The sequence below is a fragment of the Triticum aestivum genome, chromosome 3A (assembly GCF_018294505.1).
Source record: "Triticum aestivum cultivar Chinese Spring chromosome 3A, IWGSC CS RefSeq v2.1, whole genome shotgun sequence".
In the NCBI taxonomy this organism is placed as follows: domain Eukaryota; kingdom Viridiplantae; phylum Streptophyta; class Magnoliopsida; order Poales; family Poaceae; genus Triticum; species Triticum aestivum.
The window spans coordinates 249,223,624-249,238,816 of NC_057800.1; positions in this window are offsets into that span (position 1 = coordinate 249,223,624).

Here is a 15,193-nt window from a genome sequence, read left to right on the forward strand (position 1 = left end):
TCTATTCATGCTACATCACAAAGTTTGATCAAGTCAGTTTCGAACCACTTTGCGTGAGGAGCACTCGGAGTCCCCGATTTGTCATAGACTTAAACTTCCAAAACCTCTTTGTGCATTTCGGTCTGACCGATTCATACTTTTCGGTCCTACCGAGATCACTTAGTTGATCTAGGTTTTCAATCTATGTGCAACCGATAAGAACTGTTCGGTCACACCGAGTTGCAGTAACTGCCTGCAGTTTTGCATCTCGGTGCCACCGAGTTGTTTCACTCGATCACACCGACAGGGTCAGGTTATATATACTGACGGGCTAAATTTTGGAAATTTTTTCGAAACCCTTCACCCGGGCATAACCTACTCTGCCTCCTCGGGTTTCCGGATCATCTTCTCGCCATCAGCGACCTCGCGCCGCTAGTCTCCGCCACCGTCAACGGCAATCTGCCCCGCCGTTGCCGTCGTAGCAAGTTCGCCGCCGAAGTAGGGTATGAACTTGATCTTTGTGCTATTCCTTAACTCCGGTTCATAGCACATTGCTTTGCCATGATTCTTGCCACGTATGAAATCATCTTATCCATCGAAAGCATCTCGTAGATTAGATTTGATTTGAAAATTTAGGGTTAGGTCTCCGCCGAACTCAACTCGGACCGACCGACTTTTAGAATTCGGTCTCACCGATTTGGCTTAGGTCATTGCACATGCGTTTTTGGTGTGAACGAAAATTGCAGATCGGTGTGACCGAGTTCAATTCTCTGTGAAACCCTAGCAGTCTTGGTGCCACTGAACTGTGACTTGGTCTGACCGAGTTCACTAGTTTAGGTTCCAAAAGCTGCTTCGGTATCACCGAGTTTACAAATCGGTAGATCCGAAATGCTTTCTGTGAAGAACTAAAACTAAGTTTTTGAGTCAAGTGTTTTGCAAAACTCATGTACGTTGTGATGCTCATATTCTCTACCTCATCTATAATCTATTCACAGGGTCTGCTGACAGTATGCCTGCAAGATGTCTGATCAAAGTGATAGCCAGAACAAGTCTGAGGAGTAGGTTCAACTGAGTGAGGGCACTAGTCCCTCTAGCACTTTTGATGAGGGCAGCAGGAGCACGCCAAGTAACTTGCCAAAGGCAGCTACCAGGACAAGGAATAAGAAAACTTTTGATTCAGAAGATGAAGATTATGTGGCTGTTGAGGATGAGGCCAGTTCAAAGAAAAAGGTGCTGAAAAAGGAGTATGGCTCAGCTGCTACAGTCAAGCCAGGGATGCATAAGAAGGCACCAGCAAAGAGAGTTCCCTATGTCTAAGGCCAGAGCATCAACTGCTGAAACCTCCAAGCCAACTGAAGAGGCCGCTGGAGAAGGAAAGAAAAGGAAGGAAAGGGTCAAGAAGACCACTGCCAGAGTGCTTAGCAGATCATCCATAATGAGAGAGATCCAGAAGAAGAAGAAGAGGAAGAGGATGCTGCACCAGCTCCTAAGGCACAAAATCTCATGGGAGATGCAATCAGATTAGGGGATACTCCATCTAAGCCCAAAGCAGCTCCCAAGGCCACTGCTCCAGCTCAGAAGCCTAAACCCAAGAGAAGCACTAGAAACATTCCTGCTGAGGAGAAAAACAAGGCCCCAGTGCCTAAAGCTGCTGAAGAAGAAGATGAAGCCCAAGATCCTTGACCACAATGATACACATCCTGTGGAAAAAAACATGAAAATCAGGAAGGATGTAGGATTGACGTTATGGAGACAGTCTGATCCATATGCTATTAGGAGGAGGACTGCTGTGGACTACATGTTTCATAGCAAGGAACAGCAAGATTTTTATGAGACAGTGTTGCTTGACAAGAAGCCCATTGTATGTGACATGAAATGGGTGGATTGGGAATACATCCAGGAAAATGAAGATCACTATCCAGGTGTATATGACAGCTTCAAGGCATGTGGAGTTGATACCTTTGTGGCCCAGAAGCTCACCAAGTGGAATGATAAGTTGATCATGCAGTTCTACCACTGCCCATTTCTATCCAGATGGGAAGATCGTTTGGATGTCTGAGGGTACCAGGTACCAGTCTATAGTTGATGAATGGGCTTAGTTGATCAATGCCCCTGCAGAGCATGAAGATGACTTGGATATATGCTGAGAAGAAGAAAGACCACAACACAATGGCCAACATGTACAAAGAGATCCCAGATGCTGCTTTGGATACTCACAAGTTTGGATCTGTCCACTTCTTGTTGTCTGGTCTGCCTACTATAAATTGCATCCTCAGACACACATTGCTACCCAAGTCAGGTGATCACAAGATGATCAGAGGACATGCCATCAACTTGCTACATTTGTTTGATGTGCCTCAAAAAATTCAAAGTCATGAGTCTGATTACGGAAACAATCAAGAGGACTGCTGCTGACCAGAAGAGAAGTTGCGGGCATGCTCGACAAATTCAGGAGCTCATCAACTCAAAGATGGGCACATGCAAGTATATTTTGGATAAGGAGCACATGCCCATCTACCTTGATTTTGAAGACAATACTGTTGTAATGACTGAGGAAGGTCCATCATCTGTGCAAGCACATGAGAAGACAGAGAAGGCAAGGGCAGAGAAAGCTGCAAGGATGCCAACTGCTGAAGAGGCATCTCAGGTTTTCCTGAAGAGCAAGCAAGATCATCTTGGATATATGATTCAAGCTACACTGAGGATTGAGAAGGGCTTGGCCACCCTAGCTCAAAACCAGGAGAGTTTGGAGAGGATCGTTGAGCAGAAGATCTATGATCTAGATGTCAAGGTAACTGAGATCCAAACTGCAGTTGAGCAGCTACAGGAGGAAGCAGAGGAGAAGAAGGGCAAGTCCACTACTGATGCTTTCAAGCGTGTGCCACAAGGTCCAAGGTCTGCTGCAGTGCCAGTCACAGATACTAGAACATCAGTGTCAGCACCCGCAGCCACAGCTCCAGTGCCACCTCCAGCACCCACTCCATCAGCTCCAACTACTTCATCGGAAGCCTTCGTCCTTGGAGTGCTCTCTACACCACCTCCCAAAGATCAAGCCTGAGAGTCGTTTAGCACTATGCATTTTTGAACTTTTTGGTAACTTGTTGCCAAAGGGGGAGAAAAATGTATAGATCATAGGCTTCGAGAGAGAGTGTTGTTCTTTTATCTCTCTTGCTATTTTGGTTGAACTTATTTATTGAGTGCTTGTGTGAGATACTTTATGTCCTTCTGAGATACTTGTTGATCATGTGTTTGATCATATGCTACATTAATGTTTGGTTGAATGATGCTATCCTTTATATCCTCATTTGATCATTCACTTGCTTGGTGATGAGTGCATGCTTCTAATCTCTATCATTTTGAGCACTCCACCAAGATGTATGTGACATGGAAGAGTAACCCATGATCCTAATCGATTATGCATTTGCATTCAAAAGTAAATTTTAAATAATGCACAAATTTAGGGGGAGCTCTTGCTTATCACATACTTCTCAAAGCGACGATGTTTTTCAATCTTATTTATCATTTGTCGAAGCTTTGATCTATATGTTGTCATCAATTACCAAAAAGGGGGAGATTGAAAGTGCAACTATCCCTGGGTGGTTTTGGTAATTCCTAACAACATATAACTCATTGAGCTAATGCTACTTAAAGATAAACATTTCAGGAAAGCTCAATGATTGGCATGGCATGGATGAGAAAAGTGGATCCCTCAAAATTCGAAGGACAAAGGATTGGCTCAAGCTCAAGGCTCAGGACTCTACATCTTTTCATTTTAAGTGATCCAAGATCACATTGAGTCCATAGGAAAAGCCAATACTATTAAGAGGGGATGAGGTGTTGCCTAACGACTTGCTTGTTCAAAGTGCTTAGTGATATGCTCCGAAAGCCCTCAACTACTTTCTCACATCCACATATGTCCCAAACCAAAAGTCAAACTCGGCCCCACTGAAACTTTCTATCCGGCGCCACCAAGTTCAGTTGACATAGCCACTACCAGAAACCCTAGTCTTTTTGGTCTCACCGATAGGGATCTCGGTCTCACCGAGATGGGATTGTAATCTCTCTGTTTCCCTTCATAACGTTTCGGTCAAACCGAGATGAGCGATCGGTCCCACCGAGATTGCAATGCAAACTCTCTGTTTCCCTTTCGTAACGTTTTGGTCCAACGGAGATGAGCGAATCGGTCCCACCGAGTTTGCCTAACCAACTCTCTGTTAGTGCATTACCAAAATCGGTCTCACCGAGTTTGTGTAATCGGTCTCACCGAGATTACGTTATGCCCTAACCCTAACAAAACCGGTCCCACTGAGTTGACATGTCGGTCCCACCGAAAAATCCTAACGTTCACATTTTGAACTAAATCAGTCTCACCGAGTTTGGTGATTTGTGTGTAACGGTTAGATTTTGTGTGGAGGCTATTTATACCCCTCCACCCACTCTTCATTCATGGAGAGAGCGATCAGAACATGCCTACACTTCCAACATACATTTTCTGAGAGAGAACCACCTACACTTGTGTTGAGGTCAAGATATTCCATTCCAACCACATAAATCTTGATCTCTAGCCTTCCCCAAGTTGCTTTCCACTCAAATCTTCTTTCTGCCAAATCCAATCCTATGAGAGAGTTGAGTGTTGGGGAGACTAGGAGGAGGACTCCTCCTCCTGGAGCGCCCTACAGGACCGGCCGGCCTCCCCCTTGTTCCTTTATATACAGGGGCAGGGGGCACCCTAGAACACACAAGTTGATCTGTTGATCTCTCCCAGCCCTGTGCGGTGCCCCCCTCCACCATAATCCACCTCGATTATATCGTAGCGGTGCGTAGGCGAAGCCCTGCGTCGGTAGAATCATCATCACCATCATCACGCCATCGTGCTGACAAAACTCTCCCATGAAGCTATGCTGGATCGGAGTTCGTGGGACGTCATCGAGCTGAACGTGTGCTGAACTCGGAGGTGCCGTGTGTTCGGTACTTGGATCGGTCGGATTGTGAAGACGTATGACTACATCAACTGCGTTGTGCTAACGCTTCTGCTTTCGGTCTACGAGGGTACGTGGACACACTCTCCCCTCTCGTTGCTATGCATCACCATGATCTTGTGTGTGCGTAGGATTTTTTTTGAAATTACTATGTTCCCCAACAGTGGCATCCGAGCCAGGTTTATGCGTAGATGTTATATGCACGAGTAGAACACAAGTGAGTTGTGGGCGATACAAGTCATACTGCTTACCAGCATGTCATACTTTGGTTCGGCGGTGTTGTTGGATGAAGCGCCCCGGACCGACATTACACGTACGCTTACGCGAGACTGGTTCTACCGACGTGCTTTGCACACAGGTGGCTGGCGGGTGTCAGTTTCTCCAACTTTAGTTGAACCGAGTGTGGCTACGCCCGGTCCTTGAGAAGGTTAAAACAACACCAACTTGACAAACTATCGTTGTGGTTTTGATGCGTAGGTAAAAACGGTTCTTGCTCAGCCCGTAGCAGCCACGTAAAACTTGCAAACAACAAAGTAGAGGACGTCTAACTTGTTTTTGCAGGGCATGTTGTGATGTGATATGGTCAAGACATGATAGGATATAAATTGTTGTATGAGATGATCATGTTTTGTTAAAGTTATCGGCAAGTGGCAGAAGCCTTATGGTTGTCTCTTTATTGCATAAGACGCAAGCGCCAAACAATTGCTTTACTTTATCGCTATGTGATAGCAATAGTTGCAAGACCAATAGTTGGCGAGACGACCATGTGACGACACATTGATAGAGATCAAGATGATGGAGATCATGGTGTCATGCCGGTGACGATAGAGATCATGACGGTACTTCGGAGATGGAGATCAAAGGCGCAAGATGATCATGGCCATATCATGTCACATATTTTGATTCCATGTGATGTTTATACTTTATGCATCTTATTTTGCTTAGTTCGTCGGTAGCATTATAAGATGATCTCTCACTAAATTTCAAGATATAAGTGTTCTCCCTGAGTATGCACCGTTGCGACAGTTCTTCGTGCTGAGACACCACGTGATGATCGGGTGTGATAAGCACTACGTTCACATACAATGGGTGGAAGCCAGTTTTGCACACGCGAAATACTCGGGTTAAACTTGACGAGCCTAGCATATGCAGATATGGCCTCAGAACACTGGAGACCAAAAGGTCGAGCGTGAATCATATAGTAGATATGATCAACATAGTGATGTTCACCATTGAAAACTACTCCATCTCATGTGACGATCAGACATGGTTTAGCTGATTTGGATTATGTGATCATTTAGATGACTAGAGGGATGTCTATCTAAGTGAGAGTTCTTAAGTAATATGATTAATTGAACTTTAATTTATCACGAACTTAGTCCTGATAGTATTTGCATAACTATGTTGTAGATCAATAGCTCGCGATGTAGCTCCCCGTTTATTTTTGATATGTTCCTAGAGAAAAACTATGTTGAAAGATGATAGTAGCAATGATGCGGACTAGGTCCATGATCTGAGGATTATCCTCATTGCTACACAGAAGAATTATGTCCTTGATGCACCGCTAGGTGACGGACCTATTGCAGGAGCAGATACAGATGTTATGAACGTTTGGTAAATCTCGGTATGATGACTACTTAATAGTTTAGTGCACCATGCTTTACGGCTTAGAACCGGGACTTCAAAAATGTTTTGAATGCCACAGAGCATATAAGATGTTCTAAGAGTTGAAATTGGTATTTCATACTCATGCCCGTGTCGAGAGGTAGAAGACCTCTGACAGTAATTTGCCTACAAGATGGAGGAGTATAGCTCAAAGCATGTGCTCAGATTGTCTGGGTACGACAATTGCTTGAATCAAGTGGGAGTTAATCTTCCAGATAAGATAGTAATCAGCAAAGTTCTCTAGTCACTATCACCAAGTTACTAGAACTTAGTGATGAACTATAATATGCAAGGGATGACGAAAGTAATTCCCAAGCTCTTCACGATGCTAAAATCAGCGAAGGTAGAAATCAAGAAATATCATCAAGTGTTGATGGTTAACAAGACCACTAGTTTCAATAAAAAGGGCAAAGGGAAAGATAGAGAAACTTCAAAGAAGAATAGCAAGCAAGTTGCTGCTCCCATGAAGAAGCTCAAAGCTAGACCCAAGCCTGGAACTGAGTGCTTCTACTGGAAAGGAAATGGTCACTGGAAGTGGAACTGCCCTAGATACTTGGCGGATAAGAAGGATGGCGAAGTGAACAAAATATATTTGATATACATGTTATTGATGTGTACTTTACTAGTATTTATAACAACACCTCAATATTTGATACTGGTTCAGTTACTAAGAGTAGTAACTCGAAACGGGAGTTGCAAAATAAACAGAGACTAGTTAAGGGCGAGGTGATGATGTGAGTTGGAAGTGATTCCAAGGTTGATAAGATCACCATCGCACACTCCCTTTACCTTTGGGATTAGTGTTGAACCTAAAACAAATGTTATTTGGTGTTTGCGTAGAGCATAATATGATTGGACCATGTTTATTGCAATACAGTTATTCATTTAAGTCAAGGATAATTGTTATTCTGTTTACATGAATAAAACCTTCCGAGGTCATACACCCAAGGTGAATGGTTTATTGAATCTCGATCGTAGTAATACACATATTAATAATATTGAAGCCAAAAGATGCAAAGTTAATAATGACAGTGCAACTTATATGTGGCACTGCCATTTAGGTCATATTGGTGTAAAGCGCATGAAGAAACTCCATGTTGATGGGATTTTGGAATCACTTTATTATGAATCATTTGATGCTTGCGAACCATGCCTTGTGGGCAAGATGACTAAAACTCCATTCTCTGGAACAATGGAGCAAGCAACTGACTTACTAGAGATAATACATACTGATGTATGCAATCTGATGAGTGTTGAGGCTCGCAGCGGGTATCATTATTTTCTGATCTTCACAGATGATTTGAGAAGATATGGGTATATCTACTTGATGAAACATAAGTCTGAAACATTTGAAAATTTCAAAGAATTTCAGAGTGAAGTGGAAAATCATCATAACAAGAAAATAAAGTTTCTGTGATCTGATCGTGGAGGAGAATATTTGAGTTACGAGTTTGTTCTTCATTTGAAACAGTGCAGAATAGTTTCGCAACTCACGCCACCTGGAACACCACATCGTAATGGTGTGTCCGAACGTCATAACCGTACTTTATTAGATATGGTGCAATCTATGATGTCTCTTACCGATTTATCACTATCGTTTTGGGGTTATGCATTAGAGACAGCTGCATTCACGTTAAATAGGGCACCATCTAAATCCGTTGAGATGGCACCATATGAATTGTGGTTTAGCAAGAAATCTAAGATGTCATTTCTTAAAGTTTGGGGCTATGATGCTTATGTGAAAAAGTTTCAACCTGATAAGCTCGAACCCAAATCAGAGAAATGCGCCTTCATAGGATACCCAAAGGAAACTATTGGGTACACCTTCTATCACAAATCTGAAGGCAAGATATTCATTGTTAAGAATAGCTCCTTTCTATAGAGGAAGTTTCTCTCGAAAGAAGTGATTGGGAGGAATGTAAAACTTGATGAGGTAATTGTACCTTCTCCTGAATTGGAAAGTAGTTCATCACAGAAATCATTTCTAGTGATTACTACACTAGTTAGTGAGGAAGTTAACGATGATGATCATGAAACTTCATATCAAGTTACTATTGAACCTTGTAGGTCAACTAGAATACGTTCCGCACCAGAGTGGTACGGTAATCCTGTTCTGGAGGTCATGTTACTTGACCATGACGAACCTACAAACTATGAGGTAGTGATGTTGAGCCCAGATTCCGCGAAATGGCTTGAAGCCATGAAATCTGAGATGAGATCCATGTATTAGAACAAAGTATGCACTTTGATTGACTTGCCCGTTGATCGGTGAGCCATTAAGAATAAATGGATTTTCAAGAGGAAGACGGACACCGATAGTAGTTTTACTATCTACAAAGCTCGAATTGTCACAAAAGGTTTTCGACAAGTTCAAGATGTTGACTATGATGAGATTTTCTCACTCATAGCGATGCTTAAGTCTGTCCGAATCATGTTAGAAATTGCCACATTTTATGAAATCTAGCAAATGGATGTCAAAACTGCATTCCTTAATGGATTTTTTAAAGAAGAGTTGTATATGATGCAACAAGAAGGTTTTGTCAATCCTAAAGGTGCTAAGAAAGTGTGCAAGCTCCAGCGATCCATCTATGGACTGGTGCAAGCATCTTGGAGTTGGAATATATACTTTGATAAAGTGATCAAAGCATATGGTTTTATACAGACTTGCGGTGAAGCCTGTATTTACAAGAAAGTGAGTGGGAGAACCACAACATTACTGGTAAGTATATGTGAATGACATATTGTTGATCGGAAATAATGTAGATTTTTCTGGAAATCATAAAGGAGTGTTTGAAAAGAGTTTTTCAAAGAAAGACCTCGATGAAGCTACTTACATATTGAGCATCAAGATCTATAGAGATAGATCAAGACGCTTGATATATTTTCAATGAGTACATACCTTGACAAGATTTTGAAGTAGTTTAAAATGGAAAAGTCAAAGAAGGAGTTCTTGCCTGTGTTTTAAGGTGTGAAGTTGAGTAAAGACTCAAAACACGACCACGACAGAAAATAGAAAGAGAATGAAAAGTCATTCCCTATGCCTCAGTCATAGGTTCTATAAAGTATGCTATGCTGTGTATCAGACCTATTGTGTAACTCACCATAAGTTTGTCAAGAGGGTACAATAGTTATCCACGAGTGGATCACTAGACAACGGTCAAAAATATCCTTAGTGGAATAAGGAAATGTTTCTCAGTTATGGAGATGACAAAGAGTTCGTCGTAAAGAGTTATGTCAATGCAAGCTTTGACACCGATCTGGATGACTCTAAGTCTCGATCTAGATACATATCGAAAGTGGAAGCAATTAGCTAGAGTAGCTCCGTGCAAAGCATTGTAGACATAGAAAATTTGCAAAATACATACGGCTCTGAATGTGGCAGACCCATTGACTAAATTTCTCTCACAAGCAAAACATGATCACTCTTTGGGTGTTAATCACATAGCGATGTGAACTAGATTATTGACTCTAGTAAACCCTTTGGGTGTTAGTCACATGGAGATGTGAACTAATCACATAAAGATGTGAACTATTTGTGTTAAATCACATGACGATGTGAACTATATTATTGACTCTAGTGCAAGTGGGAGACTGAAGGAAATATGCCCTAGAGGCAATAATAAAGTTGTTATTTATATTTCCTTATATCATGATAAATGTTTATTATTCATGCTAGAATCGTATTAACCAGAAACTTAGTACATGTGTGAATACATAGACAAACTGAGTGTCCCTAGTATGCCTTGATAACCCACAAGTATAGGGGATCGCAACAGTTTTCGAGGGTAGAGTATTCAACCCAAATTTATTGATTCGACACAAGGGGAGCCAAAGAATATTCTCAAGTATTAGAAGCTGAGTTGTGAATTAAACCACACCTGGAAACTTAATATCTGTAGCAAGGTATTTAGTAGCAAAGTAATATGATAGTAGTGGTAACGATAGCAGAAGTAACAGTAGCAAAAGTAATATTTTTGGTGTTTTATAGTGATGATAACAGTAGCAACGGAAAATTAAATAAGTGAAGAACAATGTATGGAAAGCTCGTAGGCAATGGATCGGTGATGGAGAATTATGCCGGATGCGGTTCATCATGTAATAGTCATAACCTAGGGTGACACAGAACTAGCTCCAGTTCATCAATGTAATGTAGGCATGTATTCCGAATATAGTCATACATGCTTATGGAAAAGAACTTGCATGACATCTTTTGTCCTACCCTACCGTGGCAGTGGGGTCCTATTGGAAACTAAGGGATATTAAGGCCTCCTTTTAATAGAGTACCGGAACAAAGCATTAACTCATAGTGAATACATGAACTCCTCAAACTACGGTCATCACTAGTAAGTATCCTGATTATTGTCACTTCGGGGTTAACGGATCATAACACATAATATGTGACTATAGACTTGCAAGATAGGATCAAGAACTCTCATATATTGGTGAAAACATAATAGGTTCAGATCTGAAATCATGGCACTCGGGCCCTAGTGACAAGCATTAAGCATAGCAAAGTCATATCAACATCAATCTCAGAACATAGTGGATACTAGGGATCAAACCGTAACAAAACTAACTCGATTACATGATAAATCTCATCCAACCCATCACCGTCCAGCAAGCCTACGATGGAATTACTCACACACGGCGGTGAGCATCATGAAATTGGTGATGGAGGATGGTTGATGATGATGATGGCGACGGATTCCCCTCTCCGGAGCCCCAAACAGACTCCAGATCAGCCCTCCCGAGAGAGTTTAGGGCTTGGCGGCGGCTCCGTATTGTAAAACACGATGAATCCTTCTCTCTGGTTTTTCCCCCGAAAGTGAATATATGGAGTCAAGGTTGAGGTCGGTGGAGTGTCAGGGGGCCCATGAGGCAGGGGGCGCGCCCAGGGAGGCAGGCGCGCCCCCACCATCGTGGACAGGTGGAGGCCCCCCTGACATGGATCTTCCTTCCAGTATTTATTATATATTCCAAAATAATTCTCCGTTGATTTTCAGGTCATTCCGAGAACTTTTATTTCTGCACAAAAATAACACCATGGCAATTCTGATGAAAACAGCGTCAGTCCGGGTTAGTTCCATTCAAATCATGCAATTTAGAGTCCAAAACAAGGGCAAAAGTGTTTGGAAAAGTAGATACAATGGAGACGTATCAACTCCCCCAAGATTAAACCTTTTCTTGTCCTCAAGCAATTCAATTGATAAACTGAAAGTGATAAAGAAAAACTTTTACAAACTCTGTTTGCTCTTGTTGTTGTAAATATGTAAAGCCAACATTCAAGTTTTCAATAAAGATTATGAACTAACCATATTCACAATAACCTTTAGGTCTCATGTTTACTCCTATCAATGACATAATCAACTAGCGAGCAATAATAATAAATCTCGGATGACAACACTTTATCAAAACAATCATGATATGATATAACAAGATGGTATCTCGCTAGCCCTTTCTGAGACCGCAAAACATAAATGCAGAGCACCATTAAAGATCAAGGACTGACTAGACATTGTAATTCATGATAAAAGAGATCCAGTCAAGTCATACTCAATGTAAACTAACAGTAATGAATGCAAATGATAGTGGTGCTCTCCAACTGGTGCTTTTTAATAAGAGGATGATGACTCAACATAAAAGTAAATGGATAGGCCCTTCGCAGAGGGAAGCAGGAATTTGTAGAGGTGCCAGAGCTCGGTTTTGAAATATATATGAATAATATTTTGAGCGGTACACTTTCATTGTCAACATAACAACCAAGAGATGGCGATATCTTCCATGCTACACACATTATAGGCGGTTCCCAAATAGAATGGTAAAGTTTACACTCGCCCTCCACCAACAAGCATCAATCTATGGCTTGCTTGAAACAATGAGTGCCTCCAACTAACAACAGTCCCGGGGGAGTTTTGTTTGCAATTATTTTGATTTGATTTTCATAAAGCATGGGACTGGGCATCCCGGTGACCAGCCATTTTCTCGTGAGTGAGGAGCGGAGTCCACTCCTCTTGAGAATAACCTGCCTAACATGGAAGATACGGACATCCCTAGTTGATACATGAGCTATTCGAGCATACAAAACAGAATGTTTATTTGAAGGTTTAGAGTTTAACACATACAAATTTACTTGGAACGGCAGGTAGATACCGTATATAGGTAGGTATGGTGGACTCATATGGAATAACTTTGGGGTTTATGGAATTGGATGTAAAAGCAGTATTCCCGCTTAGTACAGGTGAAGGCTAGCAAAAGACTGGGAAGCGACCAGCTAGAGAGCGACAACAATCATGAACATGCATTAAATTAAATCAACACCGAATGCAAGCATGAGTAGGATATAGTGCACCATGAACATAAATATCGTAGAGGCTATGTTGATTTTGTTTCAACTACATGCGTGAACATGTGCCAAGTCAAGCCACTCGAATCATTCAAAAGAGGCTACCATCCTATCATACCACATCACAACCATTTTAATAGCATGTTGGCATGCAAGGTAAACCATTATAAGCTCCTAGCTAATTAATCATGGCATAAGCAACTATAATCTCTAATTGTCATTGCAAACATGTTTATTCATAATAGGCTGAATCAGGAATGATGAAATAATCATATTTACAAAAACAAGAGAGGTCGAGTTCATACCAGCTTTTCTTATCTCAATAAGTTCATAATATAATCATCATTATTGCCTTTCACTTGTACGACCGAATAGTGTGGATAATAATAATAGTGCACGTGCATTGGACTAAGCTGGAATCTGCAAGCATTCAATTCATGAGAGAAGACAAGGTAATATGGGCTCTTTGTCAGATCAACAATAATGCATATAAGAGCCACTCAACATTTTAATCATGGTCTTCTCCTCTCAACCCCCAAAGAAAAGAAATAAAACTATTTACACTGGAAAGCTCCCAACAAGCATAAGAAGAACGAGAAATCTTTTTGGGTTTTATTTTTAGTTACTATTACTACAAGCATGGAAAGTAAACTAATTAAAGGCTACAACTATTTTTTTTGTTTTTCTTAAGGTTTATTAAACACACAAGAAGAAAGCATAAAAAGGAAAATAAACTAGCATGGATGATACAATGAAAAAGTATGGGCACCGACAACTAGCATGAGTATGTGAACATGAATGTAATGTCGGTGAGAAATACGTACTCCCCCAAGCTTAGGATTTTGGCCTAAGTTGGTCTATGGCCACGGCTGGCCTGGCGGATATCCATAGTAATAGTTGGAGTCGTACTATGAAGAAGCCTCAGATTGCCACTGGTTGGCAATCACCTCCGGATCCCACTGGTAATCAGACTGTCGTGGAGGATCAAATTGTGGTTCCGGCTCTGGCTCTGTAGCTAATGTAGGGTTCCGGTAGGCGTGAATGGCCTCCAACGGAACAAGGTACTTGCCCACAGATAAATCAAACAAGGAAGGAGCAGGCAAGGTAATAGTCTCAGGATGATTTTTACCAAATATTAATTTGTACTTAAGCTCCGTTTCCCTATTCTTAACAATAAAGTCATGTGCTACCATACTCTTATAATCTAGATAAACAGGAGGCAACAACTTCTCTTCCTTCTCATAATGCCTAATAGGTATGTTGAAGTGTGCAGCAAGGCACGAGGTGAAGATGCCTCCAAGGACGGGGCCCTTAGTACGGTTAAGATTTAACCTCTTTGCAACAATAGCACCCATACTGAATGTATCATCATGAAATAAGGCATGGCACAAAATAACAATATTAGGGGCACTCAGGTTCCCATAGTTTCCGCACCCAATTAAGCATCTACTAGCAAATATAGCAAAGTAACATAGAACAGGAAAGTGTATGCTAGTAATTCGTGCGTCGGAAACCTTCCTCGTTTCCCCTACAGCAATGGTATCAATAAACCCATCCACATCGTCACGATGTGGTTCCTCTACGCTACCCTCGAAAGGGATCAAACAAACCCGACAAAAATCATAAAGTGACATTTCCTTATGCTCATCATATAAATAAAATTCCACCATAGGTGGTGAGCTCCTAGCATGGAAATGAAAGTTTTGCACAAAGATATTGGTGAGTAAGAGATACTATTCGCGTTGGTCGTGGAGGAAGGCGGTGAGGCCTGCATTCTCTGCCAATTCATAGAAATCATCATAAATCCCGGCTGCTCTCAAGAAATTATCAGAAGGCCATTCACACGGTTGGACCACCGCGGTGCGAGGGATATTATACTTGGGCCTCTTATCCTCCTCACTTTGCTTATCCTTCGAGCTTCAGCTCGATGCACCCCTAAAAAATCTCTTCATCTTTTTCTGAAAATATCTGAAATTTTAGTAACTTCAAAATAAAAGTGAACCAAACTCAACAATATTGATAGCAACTACTCCCACAAGTGCCTAGAGGCAATATCATGCATCAAAACTACTTTTGACCATATACTTTTGACATGCAAGCTCAAGAACAGGGTCACCTAAGCAGCAAAAATATGCAATGAATAAAGCACTAGAACAAACACTAATTGGACCATTGGAGGAGTCACATACTAAGGAACAATCCCCCAAAGCAGTTTTGTGAGAGGTGC